This window comes from Apodemus sylvaticus, chromosome 13 (assembly GCF_947179515.1).
Source record: "Apodemus sylvaticus chromosome 13, mApoSyl1.1, whole genome shotgun sequence".
NCBI lineage: Eukaryota > Metazoa > Chordata > Mammalia > Rodentia > Muridae > Apodemus > Apodemus sylvaticus.
The window spans coordinates 48,099,844-48,120,497 of record NC_067484.1 but is presented as its reverse complement, the minus strand read 5'-3'; the positions used below and the strand labels follow the sequence as shown (position 1 = coordinate 48,120,497).

General features: G+C 40.6%; 1 pseudogene; it reads right to left on the bottom strand.

Annotated features, from left to right (window-relative positions):
• Positions 1 to 1,605: 1,605 nt before the first annotated feature.
• LOC127664040 (60S ribosomal protein L9-like) lies at positions 1,606 to 2,174 on the bottom strand (annotated as a pseudogene).
• Between the last annotated feature and the right edge of the window lie 18,480 nt (positions 2,175 to 20,654).

Genomic DNA, 20,654 nt, shown 5'->3' with positions numbered 1-20,654 from the left:
ATGTGATAATAACAAAAAGCCGAAAGTCACAGAAAGTTATATAAAAAATGGAAAGTAGGCACACAGGTGTGTAAAGACATACATGCAGTCAAAACAGCCATGCACATAGAAATATTTTTAAAAAACCGAAACTTTGTTTTATGTCAACTTGACATAAACTCAAGATATTTGGGAAGAAAGACTCAGATTAGAAAATACTATTGTATCATAATATTGGCCTACAGTCTTTGGAGTACTTTCTTGATCAATGATTGACGAAGGACGGCCCAGTCCACTGTGGGAGATACCAACACAGGGCAAGCAGTCCTGAGTGGTATAAGAAAGCTGTCTGAACAAGCCATAAAGAGTAAGCCAGTAAGCAGCATTCCTCTGTGGCTTCTGCTTCAGTTTCTGCTTTGAATTGCTACATTGACTGACCTCAACAATGTAGTGTAACATGGAAGTTGTAAGCTAAAATAAACCTTTTCTTCCCCCATGTGCTTGGTCATGATGTTTTATCACAGCAATATAAACCTAACAAGACAGAGATGGAAAACCTAATTACAATAGTGTTTTTATAGTCCTGCTTCTTTAAAGCTATAGCCTCTCTCTCCTTCTTTCTCTTCCTCCTTCCCTCCCTCTCTCCTTCCCTCCCATCCCTTCCTTCTTCCCTGTCCCCTCCTTCCTTTCTTCCCTCCTTTCTTCCAAGATATTCAGACAGAGGAAGTTCTGAAGACATATACAAATAACTACACTAAGCTGGGCAGTGTGGTCCTGGCACACGCCTTTAATCCCAGCACTCTAGAGGCAGAGGCAGGAGGATCTCTGAGTTCAAGGCCAGTTTGGTCTACTGAGTGAGTTCCCAGACACCTAGGGCTATCAAGACAAGCCCTGTCTTGGAAAAAATAATAATAACAGCAAGATGTTGCCCACAGCCTCTAAACACTAAATACCATAGACAAGACTTTACAGACACAGAAGTGTGACTGACTACATTCTGATTTGGCCGCATTCTTAAATCCTAATGTTTCCATAGCAACATGAAGATAAAGTTTGAATTAAGAGCTAGTCAAAAGGAAATTCAATAAAACAGTCTATTTAAAATATATTAATGGATCAAACCAACTAACTCTAATTCCCTTTGTGTTAATTACACAGAAATTTTTCTGCTAAAAAATTTTGCTATTTTCTGAATGCAATTTTGCAAGCATTTATTGCTTTAAATGATAGGTAGAGATGGCTGGAATCTTTGAGAACAATTCATAATGTAAAACTCGTTTACTTTAGAAAGCCATTGAGGAAGACAAAAGCTAAGCATTTGACTTCCTTAGTGCATCTTTCTTGAACTAATACCAAAATTAATTTTCATCTACTAAAACAATAATGAGCTTTAAAGCAAAATAAATTGGATAAAGAAAAATGCTACCAACATTTTTCCAGAATTAACCCTCAGAGACTGTAAATCAAACTCCAATATATATGCAAGGCACTTAAAGACAAGACACTGTCTCTATTCTTTTCCTATAACTCTTATTTTTTTCAATATCTAATCCCTTTATTGTCCTCAAAGAGCCCAAATTATACTTGTGATCAGGATCTTGTTTCTGGAGCTAGGAAACTGAGGCCTCACTTGTCAGCCTGCACCACAGTTCCCTTCTCAGACACATAGGTGCCATCCAAAAACTTTCTGATATCCTTGTTTTTAACTGTTGTAGCTTGCTGAATAAAAGCTGCTGAATTTGAAACAAGTTCAATATCATTTCCTTTAAGGATTAATTCATCCTTCTGAGCTTGAGAGACAGAACAAGCAACACCTGTCCTCATCCAAAACCTGAAGATGTATTTCTCACTCAAGAAATTTCAGATTTCAAGCGAAGACCCATTCTCCTGAAAAACGATATATCTAGGGAAGGGAGCATACAGGGACCTCATCTTGTGACAGAAGCCCAGCATAACACCCTTGACCATGTTCTGCACATGACTGCAGATGGTTCTGATGGTGGCCAGCTCCTTTCTGTCACCCCACCATTTGTCAACCTGGAGTCTTTTCTTCTTTCCAAGAAGACTCAGCTCTCTATTGAAGGATCGAAGTCCCTCCTACAAGTTCCCCTTCACAAAGACTGTGCACCCGTCAGAGTGATGTCGACATTCTCTGGAATGTCGACGACAGTCTGACTGCTGAGAATGCTCTTCATTCTCCCAGTATATGGGGCAAAGAGCTTCCTATAACTCTTAAAAACAAACCCCAACTCCCTGCCCATACTTTCTCAATGTCTAGCTCTCATGCCAACTGGTTACGGCTTCTTTCAGCTGCTTCTAACAGCTTCAAATCAAAACTCAGATACTGCTTACCTTGTGATGGCATAAACAACCACCCTTAGCCTCTTGGACTTGAAGGGTGCTGGTAAAGCTAAGCAATCCAGAGCCTCTGAGAGACAGAGTTGAGAAGGTTGCAACGGAAAGGGAGCATTCATGTTCCTACAGCAACATGCCGTAGGCACTTGTCTACTGTATACCAGACATAGCTATGGTTTAGATTTGTTTACTATATCTGAGTCTACAAAGAGAGGTCTCAACTCTGACCACATAAAATTCGTGATAATGATAGTTAAACTCAGGAGTATCTGAAGGGACTTAACATCCTTTCACTAACATTAACACCACTGAAAATTACCCTGTCCGAAAATGCCTGATATTTTACTTGTATTATCTAAACAGCTCTGCTGAAAAAAACTTCATAAAGAAGATATTATTTTTTTAACCATTTCACAGACAGAGAAATCAAGGTAAGGGTACATAGCTGTGCCATGGCCAACTTACACACGTGTGCAGCCTGAGTGCTGTATTGCGTTTTTGAATTTTAATGATGAGAAGGAAGGAACAGATGTTGTTTATGAAATAATATGCACTGGTATCTTAAGAGTTACCCTGGGCTGGAGAGATGGCTCAGCAGTTAAGAGCACTGACTGCTCTTCCAGAGGTCCTGAGTTCACATCCCAGCAACCACATGGTGGCCCACAAACATCTGTAATGAGTTCGGATGCTCTCTTCTGGTGTGACAGAAGAGAGCTACAGTGTACGTATATATAATAAATAAATAAATCTTTAAAAAGAGAGTTACCATTATGTTTTATTTAGTTAAAGTGAGCTTCACTTACACACTTTATCCCCCAGCTGAACCACACACTAGTGAGATTAAGTGAGCCTGGAGTGACGCTTAAGGGGCTAGTCTAAGTAATGAGGTAGATACTCTTTCTGCCATCCTTACTAAGACCCTGGGGTATTCCATTTACACTGGAAACTCCAAACTCAGAATTCATTTACACAACTCTTAGATTAGCATTTGAATGAGCTAGTTATAATGATTAATCTCATATCTTAAGAAATGGGAGTCAAAGCAAGGAGCCTTGACCCAGCCATATCCCTTGAAGTGTAACTTTATTGTCTTGTTACTAACTAACTACAGAGAACTGAATCTTGGTATAACTGGGCATTGAAAAGGAGAAGAAAGGCTACAGGCTTTCAAGCAGCCTAGAGACCTGCCATATCAGCCCACCCTGGAGGGCTGGTTGACTCACTTCTTACTGTGACAGCTGCCAAGGTTCACTACAGACTCATTATTTACTGCTTAAGGACTATGGTTGCTGTGGGTTTTCGAATAGCAGTCCCTCCTGACACTGTCTTCCAAGTCCATAACCCTGACAGCATTCAAGACTGTACGCTTGCTCACCTTGGCCATGTCTTGTTAATGCCTGAGTGGAAGGAACACTGTAAATACAAAACACTAACTATTCTTATCTTCAGAACCATAAACACAGCCAGAGGTTTCAATATGATACATTAATTAGCATTTATTTAATTTTCAAGTCTAGCACACATATTTATAAATATTTCATATTGCTTTCAATTTCTGGATGCAGAAACAGAATTACAATGTCACAAAAGAAGTATCCGTTTAAAGTCGCATGTCATATTAGTAGAGACTCCTATCCTAGATTCAAAGCTGCTGTGCCAGTGACCAGCTTAAAACAGGAGCAAAACTATCCTGAGCACTTACTGTGCCCTAGACTGTGCTCGTCCCCAAGGAGTAGATTCCAACCATCACAACAACCTCTGAAATGCTTGTTGTTAAACCCATTTAACAGATGCAGAAACTGATCCTCATAGAGGTTAACTCATTTGGCCAAGATTGCATGACTGTTATCTTTTACTGTATGTGAAGTGATCTGTATATTAAGTGATCTAGAACTATGGTCTAGAACTTTTCTCATTCAAATCCACTTCTGAGATTGCATTTCCCTCTGAAGTCTAGGGAACAGGAGTTCACTTGTGAAATGATTTCCCTACCTACACCATAAGTGACGGCAGTGGGGCATGATTTAATTTTACCCACAGAGCTGAAATCCAGGAAGAAGAAAACGGGTGTAGAATATATTCTTCTTCCTGTTACTAGCTTCTCTTTGGCTTATATTCTGAAAATGTATATTCACACTAATGTTATATTATTATCTACATAATTATATGCTGTGTGTAGGCATTAGAATGTGGTCCAGCTAGTGGTCTAGCTAATTTATTACAATATTTCCCTTCATTTAAAATATTCGCTAACTTTAGTGTTATATAGTAATTAGAAAACCATGAGGTGACAGTATATAATCTTGGTTAGACACTAGGAAAAATATGTAAGAGGCACTGGGGTTTAGCTCAATAGTAGACCGCTTGCCTAGAATGTACAAAGCTCTGGGTTAGATCATCTGTACTGTAAAAGAAAAATAGGTATGTTTATGTATACAGACACATGCACAAAGTATTACTAAAATAACATCTGTTTAGTAATAGACTTACATTTGTGAATTTGTGCTTATCCAACAAGTTTTAAAATTTGCAGGAACTATATTATAAAGGAGAAAGAAAGCATTTTAATGCAATTGAAGACATGCATAATTCTATCCTCAGCGCTAAGTAATAGGGTTGTTAATAAAAACAATAAGGTTATCACTCCTGGGCATATATCCAGAGGATTCCCCAGCATGTAATAAGGATATATGCTCCACTATGTTCATAGCAGCCCTATTTATAATAGCCAGAAGCTGGAAAGAAGCCAGGTATCCCTCAACAGAAGAATGGATGCAAAAAATGTGACATATATACACAATGGATTACTATTCAGCCATTAGAAACAATGAATTCATGAAATTCTTAGGCAAATGGATGGAGCTGGAGAACATCATACTAAGTGAGGTAACCCAGTCTCAAAAGATCAGTCATGGTATGCACTCACTGATAAGTGGATATTAGCCTGGAAAACTGGAATATCCAAAACATAATCCACACATCAAATGAGGTACAAGAAGAACGGAGGAGTAGCCCCTGGTTCTGGAAAGACTCAATGTAGCAGTATAAGGCAAAACCAGAACAGGGAAGTGGGAAGGCGTGGGTGGGAGAATAGGGGAAGGGAAGGGGGCTTATGTGACTTTCGGGGAGTGGGGGACCAGAAAATGGGAAATCATTTAAAATGTAAATAAAAAATATATTGAATGAAATTTAAAAAAGAAAAAAAGAAATAAGTTTTTTAAAAAGATAAAAAAAATAAGGTTATCAAAATCCAGATAAATTTATAATAATACAAGAAATTTGTCAGATAAAACATTCTATTTAGCCATCAAGAATTATGCTTTTGACAGAGGCAGAGGAGTTTGAAACCAGGCTGATCTATATGGCAAGTTCCAAGATTCCCTGGCCTATGCAGAGAGAATCTGTCTCAAAGAAAGAAGGAAGGAAGGAAGGAAAGAAAGAAAGAAAGAAAGAAAGAAAGAAAGAAAGAAAGAAAGAAAGAAAGAAAGAAAGAAAGAAAGAAAGAAAGAAAGAAAAGAAAAGAAAAGAAGAAAAGAAAAGAAGAAAAGAAAAAGGAGAAAGGAAGGAAGGAAGGAAGGAAGGAAGGAAGGAAGGAAGGAAGGAAGGAAGGAAGGAAGGAAGGAAGGAAGGAAGGAAGATGCTTTGAGAAAATGCATTCCTCAGACAAGGAGCAAGGTCCACACACATTCCACAGTTATCTTTTTATTAGATAACCTGTTATCTTTTATTGTTTCTTGACTGCTCCACACACAGGTCCTGCTGCAGGTCTCCGGACAAGCAGTTGTTTATAAACTTTGCTTGGCCTGTCTTTGCTGGCTGAGCTTGGAAAGCTCTCCCCTCCCGTCTCACCCTCATCCTCTGAAGCTTTACTCTAAGGACACCCTTGCTTCTGAAGCTATTCCATATCTATGAACAGTCCAGTTCCCTACTTCAGAACTGACCGTTGCTTCCACAGAGGGCCTCTAATGACCTCTCAGCTTCCTTCTGTCAGAAGGGTTGCTTCTCTCTTTGCATTTTTTTTTTGTTGTTGTTGTTGTTGTTTAAGTTTTTGTGACCCAGCTGGACTTGAAGATCTGGGAACACAGTAGCAGATGTTTTGAAAGTCTTGCTATAGGCTGTCTGCCTTGCTTTGTTTGTTTGTTTGTTTGTTTTATTGAGATAGATTTTCATTAGGTAGCCCCAGCTACTCCTGAACTCACGGAGCGTTGCCAGCCTCTACCTCCCAAGTGTTAGGGTTAAAAGTGTGCACCATCACACCTGGCTTGGTAGGCTGATAGGCTTTTTATATCTTTTATTTTTATTTTTTGAGGTATCATGAGTGCTGCTGGGACTTTTGCTAAATACGGAAACATTTTCTTTAGCATTTTGTGTACATTTCTACTTTAAAAACAGGTGTATTCATGTATGCACTCATGTGTGTAGGTATGTGTGTATGTCCCTGTACTCCTGCTTTAATAACAGCTCTCTCCTTAGGAAAATCCGAGTATTCAGAATTCATAAACTGACATTAAAAAAAAAAATCAAACCCAATACACATTGTTAGGATTCTGTCTAAACTCTACCTCACAGTTACCTGGCAACAGCCAGGTATGCGCCTCCCCACGGTTACCTGGCAACAGCCAGGCAGGCCTGGCCCACTATAAAAGGGGCTGCTTTCCCCTTCTTCTCTCTCTTACTCTCTTGTCTCTCTCTTGCCTCTTGCCCTCTTGGGCTCTCCTCTCTCTCCATGTCATCATGGCGGCCTCTGCTTCACTACTCTCTCCTTCTCTCTGCCTTTCTCTGCCTCTACTACTCTCTTAACTCCACTCCCCATGCCCTGAATAAACTCCATTCTACTACACTATTCTATTCTATTCTATTCTATTCTATTCTATTCTATTCTATTCTATTCTATTCTATTCTATACTATGGGGTGTGTAGTCTCTCAGGGGGAAGGGATGCCTTGGGAAGGGACCGCTGAGGCACCCCCTTCCCCCACAACTCACCACACAACCCACAGAACATATTCTTCGCCCATTTCTCTTTTTATGAACCCAACACTCTACATCCTAAAGATGCACCCCTGGTGATGAATGAGCTATATCATTAACCCCCCCCCTCTCTCTTTTTTTTTACAGGGTACCATACATCAATTTGTTTTTTTCTGGGAGTTAGAGTCTTGTTCTGTAGCTCAGGCTGACCTTGAATTCCATATCTTCTTGCCTTAGGTTCCCGAGTGCTTGATTTCCAAACCTATGCCTGACTCCTGACCATTCCTGACTGTCTTCTCCTAAGGAAAAAGCCTTGTTTGTCTCAGAGCACTTTGACATCGTTGACTGCCCCCCCCCCCCCCCAAGACATGCCTACTCACTCTGTGAATGCGATCTTGATATCAAGTTAACAAGCTCAGTCTCACCATTCAGGCAGTTTTTACCTCTAGGCAAAGGTTTATATTTTAGGGTGTGTGTACAGGGTCATGGGCAGGTGTTTATTTCTTACAGTAAATTCCACCTAATGCTTTTGTTTTTTATGTTAAAATATGACTTATCAAGCAACCGAGTTAAGTTTCCATTTTCTGAAGGGTGTTTTTTGTTTTTGTTTTTTTTTTTTAAGAAAATAAATTTGGTCAGAATATAGTTGATTTAATAGATGTCATGATTTTCTTGTTGGGATAATGAGAAAAAAATGTCAGGACTTAAAGTATTAGTGTAATGAGTAGAAATAGGTAGCAAAGGCAATAACAGAGTTCCATAGAGTGTGGTCCATTAGAAGTGTGGTCCGGCTGGAGAGATGGTTCAGTGGTTAAGAGCACTGGCTGCTCTTCTGAAGGTCCTGAGTTCAAATCCCAGCAACCACATGGTGGTTCACAACCATCTGTAACAAGGTCTGACACCCTCTTCTGGGGTGGCTAAAGACAGCTACAATGTACTCAACTCACATATAATAAATAAATAAATCTTTAAAAAGAAATGTGTTGTCCATTCAGTGACAGCCAGACTGACAAAGAGGGATGATCAAATTAGAAGGAGCGCCCCCAAACTAACTGCAAAAGTCCCCAGCACTTTACCTGCTACTTTCGTTAAGGGAAGGCTAGTGAGGGCTCTGTAATTCATAAAAGGCCTGTTTATGTTTAGGTTCCAAAACAAAGGTTTGTTGCTGAAGATCAGATTAAGTTATAGCTGCTGTTTGAGACAGTGTTCTGTTGCTGGGAAGAGACATCATAACCACGGCAACTCTTACAGAAGAAAGCATTCAATTGGTGTTTGATTACAGTTTTCAAACAGTTGGCCCATTATCATCGCAGTGCTGGACAAGTACCCGAGAGTCCTACATCCACCCCCGGTGACAGACTTACTCCAACAAGGCCACTCCTAATCCTTCTCAAGTAATGCCACTCCCTGCTGACCAAGCACTGGACCACTCTTATTCAAAACACCACAGCAGCCTTGAACAGACACCAAAGGCATCATTTCAGAAGTGCTGGGACCTGAGTGTTGTGTGAGGTCCACCAGAGAAGACTACATGGACACAGGTTTAATCCAATAGAATGTCCTTATTAGCAGAGTGGCAACTACCCTGAATGGTCTGGACCTTAGCGTAGCCCCAAGTGTTGTGATCATAAAAGAGAAAGCAGCATAAGAATATGTTCTAAAAGGGCATGTGGGGGAAGAGGGTGCCTCAGTGGGCCCATGCCGAAGCATCCCATACCCCTGAGGGACCAGACACACTATGGTATGGTATAGAATAGAGTTTATTCAGAGCAAGGGGAGGGGAGTTAAGAAGGTAGCAGAGGCAGAGAAAGGCAAAGAGAAGGAGAGAGTAGAGAAGTAGAGGCCGGCCATGACCACATGGAGAGAGGGGGGAATGAAGGGACAAAGGGAGAGCACAAGAGAGAGGGAGAGGGAGAGGGAGAGGGAGAGGGAGAGAGAGAGGGAGAGGGAGAGGGAGAGGGAGAGAGAGAGGGAGAGGGAGAGGGAGAGGGAGAGGGAGAGGGAGAGGGAGAGGGAGAGGGAGAGGGAGAGGGAGAGGGAGAGGGAGAGGGAGAGGGAGAGGGGAGAGGGGAGAGAGAGAGAGAGAGAGAGAGAGAGAGAGAGAGAGAGAGAGAGAGAGTAAGAGAGAGAGGAGGGGCAAAAGCCCCTTTTATAGTGGGCCAAACCAACCTGTCTGTTGCCAGGTAACTGTGGGGAGGGACATAACTGGCTGTTGCCAGCTAACTGTGGAGTGGAGCTTAAACAGAATACTAACTCCAAGCCTTCCTCAGGGTGGGCTTTTAAGCACACATCCTGGGTGACATACTTCCATTAGCAAGAAGAACAGTTAGCCAGAAGCAGAACTACAGAAGCCAAAAAGTAAAAGCAGTCCATTTAGAGACTTTCCTAGAACTGTGAACTTCAATAGGTTAGATCTTTGTGTTTGTTTGGCAAGGGTTACTGCCATGGTGGGTTCCAAGGCCTCAGTGGTACTTCTATCATGGTGTCAGTAGTGCTAAGGTCTGGGGGCCTACGATGGTATGGGGGCCTATTATAACAGATTGAAAAAAATGCCTCTTGTGCTCCAGATCAGTCCCTGGCCTGGAAGCCTGTAATCTGTTACCTAAACGGTGTATGCCCTGGGGACACGTCATAGTTTAATGATAGTGCTATGCCAGCATCACCACCACTGCATGTGACAACCCTAAGCACCTGGGAGATGGGACTGTGGAGGAGACGACAAAGGGTAAAAGCCCACACAAATGAGATAAGAGCACAGTGACACAAGGGCGGCCTCTTGCCCCTTCCACCACATGACACATTACTAAGACATCTTCTATGAGGGAAGCACAAGCCAAGCCCTCATCAGGTGCTGTTTCTGCCCTGACTCTGGACTTCTCGGTCTTAAAATAAATTACTGTTGCTTCTAACCTATCAGTTTATGAGCAAACAGGATAAATCTTACAACCTAACACACCTTATGCTGTTAGCTAAGCATTTCTTCGGAAACCTTATTTGAAGGCAAAAAAAATAGAAATAGAATTGTGGAATAATATTAGAAATTACCTCAGTCGCAACAAAAGATCATCCACATTTATGATACAAGCAGGACAGCTGAGAAATGTATACTCTTTGGAGCCTAAGTGAAGAACCTGAACAGCAAGTGTATGCCTGAATAAAATTCTAGGCATGATTGTCCAGGAATATTCCTGATTTTTCCAAGGAGAAGCACACAAGCTGTTATTAACCATCTTGACTAACAAATGTAAAGTAGTGAGATTTTCTTGAAAGAATCATAAATTATTCAATAGGACTTATATTCCAAGATTAAGCCCAAAACCATATTTCAGGCTGGGTGTTGTGGGGAACACTTATAATCTTAGCACTTTGGAGGCAAAGGTATGGGTATGTCTGAGATCCAGGGCCAGACAGGATTACACAGTGAGACCTCGACTCAAAACAAACTTTTATGTTTATATCTGCCAGTTTTAAACTATAGCACCCATATAAACAATATGATGATCTATAGCCAATCCTAGCCAATACCCTCTACCTCCTGCACCAGTGTTGAAAGGCCCACCTTGCCTGGTATGGTCACATGTTTCTAGAGTCTTAGCTAATACTACCTGGGAGGCTGAGGAAGAATTTCACTTGTGTTTAGGAATTTGAGACACACTTAGACAATAAAATGGTATTCCATTTCAAATAAAAATCTGCCTTAAATGACTCTCCAAAATATCAGTAAGTATCTCACCATTTTCCTTTTTTACCTGAGACACTATCAAAACTGTGTACATGATGTTCTTTCTTACTGCACTTCTCCATTTTCAATCATTATAACCAAATACATGAAAACTGAAGCATTTTTAACACGTTTTAGGGTTTAATGTATGAGGCCCTGGGTCTGATCTCCAGTGAAGGAGAGAGAAGAAAAAGAGGAAGGGTGCACAGGAAGGGAGGAGGAAGAGGGAAGGAGAGCAGGAAGTGCTCCTTAGTTAATCATTTCCTAAACTCAAGGTCAGTGTAAATACTACAAGAAGAAACCACAGGGTAACACAAGTGCCAGAGAGATTCAGGAGTCAGAGTCACTCTTACAACAACCCATTCTTTAAGTATCTAACTGAGGATCCCAGAAGTAGGTTAATCCCTTCCAAAGGTAGCATCCCCATCAATCCGACCACTTTCCATCAGGCCCTGTCTCATCGTAGACAGTCTCACCACGTCTGGAATCACCTGAGAACTCGTGGGGAAAACACTTAGATCATGGCAAAACTATAGCATTGCTATAACAACAAATGGCTTTGTCTAATGGGATCCAGAATCAATCGTCCCTGGAGATCAGGGACAGTGTCTTGAGTTTCTAAGTTTAAAACATGTAGAGAAGAATACATCAGTTTCTGCTAAACAAATGGATGCTTGCAACAATTTGGACTCTAAAATATTCAGGACTTTGGGAAGGGGTCTTCTGAGAGAAAATGTGTCCCATGACAGATAGTGCCACTCTGGAAAGCCTTTGATTTGGGTTGCCAGATTCAGCAATAAAGACAGCTGTATATGGTAAAGAATCTTTCTAGGACTGTGAAACTTTGTCTGATAATCTAGTCATACACACATACCATTATCTGTTTGTCAAAACTCAGATTGTCCAATATTAAGAATGAAGTCTGAACCTTTGATAATGATATATGCATAATGATAATAATGATAATGGTAAAGATAAGTGCATCAGCTATAACATATGCACCATTATGGCTGGGATTGTAGATAACTGGGGAGGTTTGACTGTGGGAGAAAGAGGTACATTTAATAAAATAAATTTTATCTAAGTCACAATAAAATGCTTTATTTTTTTGAAAAAAAGGATTAAAAATATGGAAAGGGCAGGTTAGATGTTTTGTAGGGTAATGGCACTTGTCACCAAGTTTGATGACCTAGCTCAGATCCTAGGACCCACACTATAGAAATAACCAACTACCACAGTTGTCCTCTGAATTAAACACACACACACACACACACACACACAAATATACCCACACACCCATTAAATATAATTAAAAATAAAAATATGGAGAATTTGGATTTACTTGAATCTTAAGTGATAGAAAAAATATATCTCATGTATTATTTGAAACATTTATACAAAAATTATTATAAAATAATATGAAATACAAATTTAACTTGGCCTCCTGCATTTATCTGGGAATCCTTCTTTGTTGTTGTTGTTTTGTTTTGTCTCATTTTGTGTTTTCAAGACAGAGTTTCATCATGTAGTCCTGGCTGTTCTGGAACTCACACTGTAGGTCAGGCTAGTCTTGAACTCACACAGAGCCACCTGTCTCTGCTTCCCAATTTCTGGGACTAAAGTTATGCACCATTGCCCCTGGCTACAATCCACTTAATTGGTACTGGCATTTTTTGGTTAGCACATAGTAAAATTGGACTTGGGGGGTTGGAGCAGAATGAGTGTGTGCATTTGACAAGGGATAAGCCATTTAATGTCCTGAAATTGTGGCATAGTACAGTGCAATGAAGAATTGCTCTGTCATAAATACAAATAGTGCCACTTCTGAAAAAATGTCAGACTTCCTAGGGAGCAAAACCCATGTTTTCTGTCTTTATGTGTAGCGATGGGTCTTCTCAAACTGGCAAAAACAGATTAAGAAGATCAAAAACAGCAACCCATGAACATAAGGAAGCTAAAAAGAGAAGTAGCTCCTTAGTCAGTTAGCTATGCATATAGGTTATTTAGTAAAGTGAGGCAGAAAGCATCTGTGGGTGAACAGGGGGTTTCCCCTAGAGACAGAGAGGATCTTTAGGAGAAGGAAGGGGAGATAAAACATTTTGTCACATTATCTTTTGATTTAGGGAAGAGTGGCTTCTAGCTTCTTTAGGCCATACAATTTTTGAAAGATGAATTTTATGATGGATTTCATCTTGGCTTCCTTGCTGGGAGTGAAAACTACTCTGAAGAGGTAATTTATGGAAACTTCAATTCTTGAAAGTTTCTGCTCTTAGTAATGGAAGCTGCACCATTTCAATGTCTTTAGTTTAACATCATCTTTATACAATCTCTGGAATTCTGAGTGGGTCTCCACAGCCCCTTATGACTATGATTTTTAATCTCTCTCTCTTTCTCTCTCTCTCTCTCTCTCTCTCTCTCTCTCTCTCTCTCTCTCTCTCTCTCTCTGTGTGTGTGTGTGTGTGTGTGCATGTATAATTTTGAAAATAAAAAATGGTTTGTTGCTTTGGAGCTCAGACAATTCCTTTTTAGAAGTATGCCCCTCGCCCTAATTAACTGGGCATTCTACTGTACCACTGTTTGGAGTGGGGCATATTAATTGTTTTTCCTATTGCTGTGATAAAAAGTACTTTATGGAAGGAGGAGTTTGTCTCTCACTCTGAAGGTACAATCCACCATGTGGGACAGGAGCAGGAGGTGGTTGTTCTTATTGCCTCGGCAGGCAGGAAGAAGGAAGGGATACTTGGATCCTCAGCCGTGGGATGGTGACATATTCAGTATGTGTCTTCCCACCACAGGTAAACCTCTCTAGTAGATATATTCTGAGGTCTCTCACCTAGGCAATTCTAGATCTGGTCAAGTAGACAGCCCAACATTAACCACTACAGGGTTTTATTGTTGTTTGTGTTTGTTTTGAGGTATGGTGTTTCTATCTTAGACCGGCTTTGAATTCTTAGGTATCCTTCATTAGCCTCTAGATGTTGCAACTGCAAGTGTGCATCACTGCGTCCAGCTCCACCATATCACTGTCGATATTATCTATGACATCCTGTGGGTAATGCCACTGACATCACAGCCCACAGATGGGATAATCCCAGGGACTTCTTTAATGGTCTCAGGAAGTTATCTGGGTGTCAGTTAGGTAATGCCGACAATCTAATCAAAAGTGGTGTCTCCTCCACTGTGTTAGTTTTTCTTTTTTTGTTCCTTTCACCTTGGGTGGCATCATGAAAGTTTTGCTGTCCAGGGGCAAAGGCAGAAGATTCCACCTCAGCCTGGTCCTGTCTGATCTAAATGGAGCTTGACTGCAATCTTGAAGGTCTCTCAAGTCACCAGTTGCTCTGGCCATGTCATTACCCATCTTTGGAAACAGACTGGCACAGCATCGGTGTTCTTTGGTATAGTCTTGGTATGAACATTATAACAGGTATACTTAGATATATAAATTTGATATTTATTAAAGTCAGATAAAATGGGAGAGGTGGTTGCTGTCATATAACCTAGATTTTGAGATGACTAGAGAAAATTATACCTTTGCCTCCTTTGAGCTCAAAACTTAATTATTGTACTTGCTGTTTGTGTGTGTGTGTGTGTGTGTGTGTGTGTCAACTTGACACAAGCTGGAGTTATCACAGAGAAAGGAGCTTCAGTTGTTTTAGTGTAAGCAGAATAAAACCTTTATTCAGTTTAAGTTGAATAAACCCTTTCCTCCCCAACTTGCTTCTTGGTCATGATGTTTTGTGCAGAAACAGAAACCCTGACTAATACAAATTGGTACCAGCATAGTGGGGTATTCCTGTGACAACCTGACCATGTTTTGGGGAGGACTGTGGAAGGACTTTGGAACTTTGGGCTAGAAGAGCCATTTGGTGTTAAGAGCTCTGCGGGATGTTGTGTAGGAGCTTGGAAGATAATGTTGAGAACAGTGCAGAAGATGTAGGCCTGGCTTGTGAAATTTCAGAGGGAAGATTAAAGATTATCATGGCCATTGCTATTTTGATTGTGAAGATTCTGTGGTTTTGGTTCTCTGGGGCTGAAGAATCATTGTGATTAACAAGATACCAGAACTACCAATTTGCATTCCTAGGACTACTGATGCTGATTAGCTGGAGCTAAGACATTAGCGGTGATTAAGAAGAGACCAGCATCATTGAGATGAAATCTGGGAAGTGTTTTCTGAGAGCACAGAGGCTGTGTCCCAGAGATAGTCAAGCAGTGTTTTGGAGATGCCAGTACCATGAGATGACCACCAAGAACAGCAGCAGCAGTGGAGTACAGGCCGCTGGAGCTAAAAGACAAGGTGTGTGCTACAAAGGGCAGAGCTAGAGAAGTGACCCAAGTTCTTGGAGGAGCATAGAAGATGGTGAGTGGATCCTAGCTGCTGGATGGTTGGAGTTTGATTTTGCTTTTGCTTTTGATTGTGACTGTGCCCTGATCATTTTCCCTCTTGAAGTAAAAAGGTATGTTAGTGGAACTCACAGTTAGGAGTCTTTGAATTTTAAAAAGATTTTTAATTTTAAAAGATAATGAATATTTTAAAGGGATTTAACTTTTAATATGTAAAGACTGTGGGACTTTTAGAGTTATTTAGATCTTGGGGATGAATAAGAAAGTAAGGGTTGAGGCTTAATAGTGATGTGTTTGTGTGTCAAGTTGACAAGGGGTCAATTGTATTGACTGGTTTTGTGTGTCAACTTGACACAAGCTGGAGTTACCACAGAGAAAGGAGCTTCAGTGGAGAAAATGTCTCCATGAGATTCTCCATGAGAAAATTGCATTTTCTCAATTAGTGATAAGGGAGGAGGGCTCCTTGTGGATGGTGCCATCCCTGGGATGGTAATCCTAGGTTCTATAAGAGAGCAAGCTGAGCAAGTCAGGGGAAGCAATCCAGTAAACAGGATCCCTCCATAGCTTCTGCATCAGCTCTGCTTCCTAACCTGCTTGAATTCCAGTCCTGACTTCTTTAGTGATTAACAGCAACATGGAAGTGTAAGGTGAATAAACCCTTTCTTCCCCAACTTGCTTTTGGTTATGATGTTTTGCGCAGGAATAGAAACCCTGGCAAAGACAATTATCATCATTAATTGGTAACATTTTTTCCCTTTCTTTTCACTAATGGAAGAGAAACCTTTGGAATACTCTAATACTTTGGTGGAAAAGGAAGAGGGGAATAGAGACTGGCACATAGAAACATGAGTGTTCCATAGCAATTCCATTGTATATTTTTTCCTGTTTACTTGAGAGCACATTCTACAGCATGTGGTCAGAGGACAACCTGGGGGTGTCCATTCCCTCCCCCTCCGTGTGGGTCCTGGGGATCCAGCTCAGGTCATCAGACTTTGCAGTAAGGACCCTTACCTGCTGAGGCATCTCATTGGCCCTCAACTCAACATTTCTATGACCCAATTTCTCCCATTTTCCACTTTATAAAGATTTACTGTTACCTAATTCTGGTTGTGCACAATTCATAATGCCTCTCTGAAATGAATTTGCATGCTACTTTGCATAAATGGTGAAGACTGCCAAATTTAACCTGTTTGAGCTCATGTGCATCATCTGAAATTAAATCAGGGGTTCTCAACCCGTGGGTTGTGACCCCTCTGGCAAACCTGTCTCAAAAAATACTTACATTATGATTCATTGTAGAAGCAAATTTATAGTTAAAATGTAGGAATGAAAATAACTTTATGGTTGGGGTCATCACAACATGAGGATCTGTATTGGTGGCAGCATTGGGAAGCATGGTTGAGAACCAGTGATCAACTCTTATGTGTGTAATTACCCACTGATTCCAATCCCTCCCGCTTTATCTCTTCTATTGCTTTGTTTTTTATTATTTATTTTTATTTATGTGTGTGTGTGTGCATGTGCATGTATGGGACACAATCTTATGTATTCTATGTTAGTATCAAACTTGCTAGGTAGTCAAGGCTAGCCTTGAACTCTTACTCCTCTTGACTCCACCTGAGTGCTATGATTTTACTGTGCAACACCCTAAACAAACACCCAGTTTTCAGTTTTAATTTCTTTTCTTCTTGGTATTTATTACATCGAGTATCTTTGGTTGTTTTGGTTGGTCCTTAGGCTAGAACCCAGGGACTCATGCATTCTGGGCAAGCACTCTACCACTAAGCTATGGAGGAGCTAATTCTTAAATGAGCCTTTCCAAAAGGTAACTATGACATAAATGGGCTTGGTTAAGCAATGTGGTCAGACAGCTAGGGCTTTGGGCAAGTCAAGACTATTGACCAGACAGGCTGCAGACTGCGAGTTTAGGAAGCTGGCTGGCTTTAAAGCCTCCATTAAAGGTAGCTATCAAGGTCAAGGAAGCAAGCTGCTAACCTCAGCTGTAGTCTTTTTATCTAATGGAGTCTAGGTAGTCTTCAGTCTATACCCTATCTAAAGATAGCAAGGACATTTTTAAAACTTTCTAATTAGTAAAAGCTAGCTAAACAAAAAGACTTGTTTGTTTGTTTGTTTGTTTGTTAAGAACGGTTCTCACACCATAGTCCAGGCTGGTCTGGAATTCACTATGTGGCTAGGCTCAAATTCACAGCCATATTTCTTCCTCAGCCTTAAACATTCAGGGAAATAAGCATGTGACACTATAGGCTCAAGCAAAAATGTTTTTTTCTGTTGTTGTTGTTTAAAGAAAGTTAGAAGAAAAGAAAAAGAAAGGAATACTGTCTCCATATATTCCTGGGGTTTTGGTGTGCAGGTTATATTGTAGGCTTGGCTGAAAACTGAGTCCATCTCTGCAGGCAAATTCTTTGGAGCTGTCCTAGTTTTTTCTATTGCTGTGGTAAACACCATGACCAGAAGCATCCTGGGAGGAAAGGGTTTATTTGGCTTATACATCTCTATCATAGTCTGTCATTGAGAGAGGTCTAGGCAAGAACTTAAGGAGGGCAGGAACCTGGGGCAGGAACTGAAGTATAGGGCATTGGAAGACTGTTGCTTACTGACTTACTCCCTCCCATGGTTTAGTCAGCCTGCTTTCTTAAAGCACCCAGGACCACTAACCCAGGCGTGACACCCCTCGCAATGAGCTGGGCTCCTATCAATCATTAATTTAGAAATGCTCTACAGAATCGGAGACATTTTCTCAGTTGAAGTTCCTCTTCCCAGACAACCTTAGGTTTGTGATAAGTTGACAAATTCTTGACCTGGTCCATCACAATGTGAGGAATGCTACCTCCTGTTCCTGCTGCTACACAGGAAGCTAGTCCAGGTGTAAAGCTTTTAATACTAGTCACCCTCAACCTTGAGCCAAAATAAACCCTTCCTTCTTTAATTAATAAGACAAGTAACAAACACAATGTCCTTATCTTCTAATAACATCCATACCCTCTACCAAAACAAGTGCATTCACTAAGGACTTTCTAAAATCCTAAGTCCAATGCTCTCCTCTTGGATTTTAATTCTTTGTGTTACCTGGAGTACCATCCTGCTTCTTTGATCAATGGACCAGCACAGTGTTTCTTACAACCTCCTCCTGGCCCAAAGGCATCAAGGTAGTCACATCTCCTCGCTAACTCACACTCCAGGAGTGTCACTACATTTAGTTTCTAGTTCTCTCCGATCTGCTCTCTTTACCTTCTTCCTTGTGAAAGCTACTTCCCTTCCTGTGGCTGAACTCTTGACACAGTGGCTATCTGCTGGTTTGTATTGGTAGTACGGATATAATTCCTGAGTTTCAGTCCTGACTCTTCAAACATTATCTGTAATTACTTCAAATTCACAAACTAAAATTACACTTAGCTTCCCTCCCCAAAACGGCTCATCCTGCTATTTTCCCCCTATTTTTATTACATTAGTAAAATAACATTTCCTTAGACATCCAACCCTCTAATCAGTGGCTTATCTCAATTCCTACTCTTCTAAGAAGAACCTTCAAAACATGTTTCCTCATTCTATCCAGAGCAAAAGTTCTCTACAATAAGTATTAAGCAAACATGTGGACATGGCAGGCATCAGATTATGTTGTCTATTCCAGAAAATAGAAATATGTAAACATACCATTTTATTTTTGAAAATTATAAGCTATAGGACAAGATTTTTTTCCTCACAGAAAAATGTATGTAACATTTTGTATAATAAAGATGGTATTTATCTGCTGCTAGGTTTTAAGGATTCTGAAAGTGTACAACCTACAATAGGAAATCTGACTGAATTCCAGCACTTGGGAGGCAGAGGCAGGCAGATCTGTGAGTTTGAGGCAAGTCTGGTTGACAGAGTGAGTTTCAGGACAACCAGGGCTACAGAGAGAAACTCTGGAAAGCAAAGCAAAAGTCTGATTACCTGCAATGTACAATAATAGCAACAATATAAATAAATAAATATAAATTTTAAAAAGTATGACTTTTAACAACTTAGTTTTATTATAAAGGTTGTGTTTTCTTGAAAAACAGAATGAGAATGCTAGATGAAAGATAAGCCACCCATCCATTCGACTCTGCTTTGTTTTCTGTTTGTTCAGGACTCTAGTAAGATGTTTTTCTGTGGAATTCTCTCAGTTCCATACTTTTATTTTTAAAATTATCACTAGCATGAGTTGGAGTTTATTGTTTTTATGTTGCATGTAAAGTGACTGTAGAAATGGTATTCTTTCCTTCCTACAATTTCTGAAATCCTTCTCAGGGCTGATTCACATGCTAGTATTTTTCCAAAGGTGCAGATAACAGAAACTCTTATGTGAAAAGAACTGAATTCAAAGCAGCATGCATTTGGGTAGGATGGCTGCAAAGTAGACTTGGACCAACGGGTCAGGTGAGGTTGTCATGACTTACTTGTACTTCTTTATCCTCTCAAAATTGGAGTTCATTTAAGCTTTCTGAACTAAACAGTTGTCATCTGCGTCTAGGAAGCTTTCAAAGCTGGAAAAAAAAATCCCCTTCCAGGTGGAGATGAATTCTGATGGGTGATAGCTTGGGGTTTCAGCTCTGAACTGATTACCATGAGGAGGGAACCTGGAATAAGGTAGGATAGACTATTAGTCAGTTCGTGCTCTGCTGTTTGACAGCCTCGGTGAACTTGCATGGTCCTAGGAAATGACTCCGTATTTGCTGTTTGTTCTTCATTATCTGTAACCTGGGGGTTATATTGTGGGGACTATAGTCTATGTGCGAACACAGAATGATCCCAGAACAAGTGTGCTGGCTATCTTTATGTCAACTTGACACAACCTGGAGTCATCTGAGATGAGAGAACTTTCACTGAGACAGTTCCTCCATAAGACTGTACTGCAGGCAGGCAAACCTGTAGGGCATTTCTATAATAATGATCAGTGGAGGAAGGTACACTGTGGGTGATAGCATCCCCAGGGCTGGTGTGTTGCAGAATAATTGATCACACTGTGAACCCCAATATTGTGTTATTAGCTGAAAAAAAGCTGTTTTTTTAAGCACACAGCAAGAGCTTTCTACTTGAATATTGCACATAGGATTAAATAAAGTCAGCCACAGGTCAAGAGGCACAGCAAGCAAACAGGTGACAGGAAGTGAACATAGGACTATTAAGAAAAACTGTGGAGAGTAAGAGGGAGTCAAGGGGGCAGCGGCACACAGGAAATAGAAGAGACACTGAGTTTGAAGGAGGTTGTTTGAGACAGTGTAAGAGAGGAGGGGACGTTG